This window comes from Procambarus clarkii, chromosome 7 (genome assembly GCF_040958095.1).
Source record: "Procambarus clarkii isolate CNS0578487 chromosome 7, FALCON_Pclarkii_2.0, whole genome shotgun sequence".
Lineage (NCBI taxonomy): Eukaryota > Metazoa > Arthropoda > Malacostraca > Decapoda > Cambaridae > Procambarus > Procambarus clarkii.
This window is the reverse complement of record NC_091156.1, coordinates 3,343,835-3,349,050: the sequence shown is the minus strand read 5'-3', so window position 1 is coordinate 3,349,050 and position 5,216 is coordinate 3,343,835.

The following is a 5,216-nucleotide window of genomic DNA, read 5'->3' as shown; positions in this document are numbered from 1 at the left end:
CACCCCACCCCCCTCCCCCAACCAGTGGGCACCGGTGCATAGGTTACAATCACTTAGTTTATACCTACAATTAGCAAACTGGGGATATTTGGCTAAGATTTCTGGTAGCACACCATTTTGAAGGAAGTATTTACACATCTCAGGAACATTTGTTATAGAATTGTCTCTGAATTCACGTATCTTTTCGCACTCCATCACATAGTGACGGAGGGTGTACGAAAAATTTTGTTGACACAGTTTACATTTGGTCAGGTCTACATCAGCAGATAATGAGAACTCCCAGAGATACTTGTAACCGAGTCTAAGCCGAGCAGTAGTAACATCTAGAAGTCTGCTGATTTTATTTGATGATCCATAGATTTGTGGCTCCTCCTGCTTGATAGTATAATGATAGATGGAATTACTGATGTCAATTTCAATTTGTCTTAGAGCTACAATAATTTGTTGAAGTTCTTGGTGTACTGTTGCTCTCAGACTGATTATTGACAATCCAAGATTATACTCAATTTCTCCTTTAAAGGCAGAATCCTTGGCTAACTCATCAGCTCTATCATGCATTCGGAGGCCAACATGAAATGGAGTCCACATGAAATGGACTCTATGACACATATACGAACCCGTCCTTCACACTTATACATCTTCTCACATATCAGACAAGCAAGCACATACCCCCCACACCATCAGACGTCATAACCCCCCCTCCCTCGCCAGACGCACGCACTACAGAGATATCACAAGCACTAACTACCGTATCCACTCACACACACACCCATGCCAGACTAAAGTGCACACGCACACACTTCCACCTACAGACGCACACACTCGCACCCACACATGCACCCCCCCCCCCACACACACACACACAATTCAAAACGTTAAATGAAAATCTTACAAAGGTGTGAGAAATGCGTCATTGCATAAATCTAACAACTTTCGGAACGTTGGGCTAGGAGCCTAGCTTAACCCTGCAAACAGAACTAGGGGAGTACACACACACACACAGGGAGCAGACACGCACGCACCACACAACAGACCAGTCCATCACGTGGATGTCCCCACGCTGGCAGCTCTCCCCCCTCTCTACCCACGTTTTCTCTCTCCCCTCCGTTCTCTGCCGCTCTCTACCAACCTCCCCTCGGCCCCACCCAGGAGAAAGTCCCGCCCCCTGCTCTCTTCCTACTCCGCCCACTTTCTCCCCGCCCCTTTCGCTCTTTTCAGTCTAAAATCTGTCATGAGCAGAGAGGGTCTGTGTCTGAGTCTTCCTTTTCTCTCACGCTTTTCACCTGACTACCACTTTGTCTGTGCAACACCTACATCATTCCAAAACAGTGGTCACAGTGCTCGCTTCTCCCCTGCATCATCTCCCATTCCCCCACATCCCCCTTTGCATGGGTTATTGCATGGGAGCGCCGTTGAAAACGGTGATTTGCTTCAGAAGCACTTTTAAAATAGTTGTGTTCCTTCCCCAACCATTTCCAACGATGCTCCACAGTTTTTACCTTTTTTCCCCCTGCGTCGCTTTCGTCTTTATATAATATAAATATTATATATAATATATATATATATATATATATATATATATATATATATATATATATATATATATATATATATATATATATATATATATATATATATATGAGTTTTATCTTTCTTCTTTCTAGCGTGATAGAACCAAAAAACCAGAACCTTCTCTTAACATGAACTAGAAAAGGCAACCAAAAAGTCCATGAAAAATAGCAATAGGGAAAACAGAAGTTCCTACACTATCCTTATTTACACCAACGAAGCCTTATACATTTTTTTTTGCCTTTTCCCTTACCCAAAGCAGCTTCTGGAGCCACTACCATACAGGAGACCAAAAGCATACACACACCGCATAGTTGCATTCAAGCACTCCCACAAGTACACACAAACCCAGACTTGCACAAACGAACGCAATCTAGTGGACAGATTATGCCAGGCCATCTCCTGAATTTATCCGGAACATATATGTGTTGTGCTGAGCGAGCGTCAGCACCGGCAGTGTGGAGGAAGCAATTGTGCTGCTCACACATTCTCGGGCCTTGGAACGCGCTCGGTCTCTCCTGCTCGCTCGCTTGCGCTCTTTCTCTCTCTTCTGCTCACCCTCCCCCCACCCCCACCCCCTATATCGCCGCGCCGATGGTGCTGCTCTGCTTCGCACTTGAAAACCCCGCCGCCTCGAGACCAGGTTCGCGAGATGCTCAATAGATGGCGTGTAGACTCACAAATCACACGCACCAGGTTTGAGCTGCCTTTTTTTATCATTTCTCTTTTTTTTTTGCAGGAAACTTCGAGCATGTTTCAAAAAGCATTGTTGAGGTAGAACTGAAGCCAAAGAGAAAAGGGGAGCCGTAGGGAGTAACCATCAAAAAGCCACCTCGCACGAAAATAAAGTTTGACAAGACTGCCGGGGCGTGCTTTGGCCATGTTCTGAAGTGTTTGTGCAGAAGTACACTGCATTTTATGACTTCGGAGACCATCGTCTTCAGAGGCTTAGGAAGGCCATGTATTCCACGAGGCGGGAGGGATGGTGACTCGAAGGGAGGTGGTGATGGAAAGGGTGATGATGGGAAAGGATGATGGTGAGTAAGGACGATGATGGGGAAAGACGATGATGGGAAAAGGATTGGTAGAGGGAAAGAAGAACCTGCGTGGTAAACAAGAGCGTTAAGTCCTATAGCATTTGCAAACGTTTTGCTCGTGTTACTTAGGGAGGAGACGGACCCGGTAACATCCCGAGCCAACAAATGCATACCGCAGGGTGTAGAGTGTAGACTAACCAGCCACAGTTCTCACCTCCACTGTTCGAGAATTGGGGACTGACTTACTCCCTGGCGAGATAAGACAACTAAGCCTTACTCAACTCTTGAAGCGATAGATTCTCTCTCTCTCTCTCTCTCTCTCTCTCTCTCTCTCTCTCTCTCTCTCTCTCTCTCTCTCTCTCTCTCTCTCAACACTGTAAATAGCAGCAGTTGGCCGGCGTAGCGACCTGACTCGTGGCTCTTCTAATCAGATATCTCAATAATTTAATAGGATTAAACTGACAAGACAGAGCAGCTCATGGATTGGTTGTAGAATTTATGACGTTACCAGCCAGAGTGTATCCACTACCAGCATTAGAAACAGCCTCATTTAGCTGTGCATCACCGAGGCGGAAAAACAAACGGGGAAAAATATATATTTCTAAAAAGTTAAATTCCTTACGAGTAAATTTCCGGAATTTGTTTTAGACGGGGCATGAAAGAGCTAAGCTCACGACCAACACACAATCGAATTACGTCTCGCATTCCCTAAGTCGAAGAATCCTTTCCTTCACCACTTTCCACCACGTTTCCCTCCTCAAAAAAAAATAATTGTGGGAGAATCTCCACACAGTGTTACTTATAAAAAAATGTGAAGCACATTCAGAACTATATTCCGAATGACAATGAATTTAAAAAAGACTACTTTGACAGTATAGACCAAAATGAACCAAAATCTTTCTACTTGCATCAGACCTTGTATACATATGGTATGTTGGACGTTCAAGCTCAATCTGTTCGACTGTTATCAATGCTTGTTTGATTTCAGAAAAGCCAACACGAGTCGCACAAGTCAGATTTAAGTTACAGCAAAGAGTTTGTTGATCGGGTTAAGTTCTTTTTAGTCAATAGCTCGTTAATCAAACAGCCGTACCCACTGTTTATGAATGAAAAAGTATAAATAGCTAACAACCGACAACAGGCAAACTTTTCTTGAACAGTGCTGCATTCACTTCCTGTATTCAAAGCGTTCCTTCGCGAGAGGTCATTCCAAGTTAGATAAGGGCACGGTTATTTCAGAAAGAACATTGGATTAAGACAAATGAAATTACGTCTGAGTGTGTGTAGCAGCTTCAAGTAGAGTGACCCGGGGCTCTGTTACGAAACATCTGTTGCTCAATAGATATATGTCAACGATTGAACGGTTGCATTCGAAATTGTGCAATCAAAGATAGGGCAGGAAATAAAAAAAACTATTTGATCGCAATGTAACGATTTAGCTAGGAATTTACAATTACCATTGATCTGTAGTTATATTTTAATGCCGACAATTACAGGGTTCTAATAATTGGAAATATTATTAGAACCTAGGTAATTCTACCTAGATAATGGTAGAATTACCAGATAGTAGCTGAACAATACTGAAATTGGCTAATGAGAATGCGAACATAATCTGGGTGTCATAATTAGTACGAATCCTAACCCCAAAAAATGCACTTAAACATTTATGAAATAAGAGAAAATAGGACACCGAGATTCATATCTAGAAACTTTAGCAATAAGAAATTTAATGTAATTCGAAAATTTTCTTTCTCTTGTTAGGCCCTGCTGTAAAACTAAATTAGGAGATTGGTATTTCCAATCCCCAGAAAGGCGAAGAGGAAAGAGTGATTGGTTCTGGCGCTTTCTAGTGGAACTGTTAGGGCTGTCGATTTTCACGGTGCTGTTGAACTGATCAATTACTGAAGCATGCTATTTACAATTCCCCAAGCTGATTTCTTCTTTCAATGGATTTGTAAGAGTGGTTTACTGCCTAAAACACTCGAAATGTTAAAAAAATGTGCGGAGTTCAGGTGAGTGGTAAGCCATGGCCTAACCTAATCTAGTTCCTGGCTTACTAGCCAATTTATTTGCCTCGTGAAGTTAATTAAACGCCCACTGCTTTGGCAGGAAAACTAAAACATATTTTTTTTAACATTGTTTAGAATCAAATTAGTCTAATAAATCTACTGATATCTATTATATATACCAAAGACTTCAACAATGCATAGAAATTGCATGTCACATTCAGTACTCTACTTTTCGATTAATTATATGGCGATTTACAAGTTAAATATAGTATACTACATTAAAATGCGAAATGCCTGGAAATTAATATTAAAAAACATGAGTCACATTGTTAGTTCCAAACGTTTTCATGTTTATTTTGGAGGACGGACACTAAAACTATCATGATTCCCATTTTTGTGGGCTCTGTTATCCAAACAGAAGGAGTCATTTTTATTTTTTTCATCTTCCCATCAAAATTGTGATAAGACGCCGGTCGAGTCAGACTTGCAGGTGATACGCCCACCAGTCTCCCAAGCGACCAATTGTGGTTCAGGACGGGCCTTGGGAACCTGCCCGAACGACGCTGCCAGCAACAAAGACACCTCTGCAAATTGCAACATT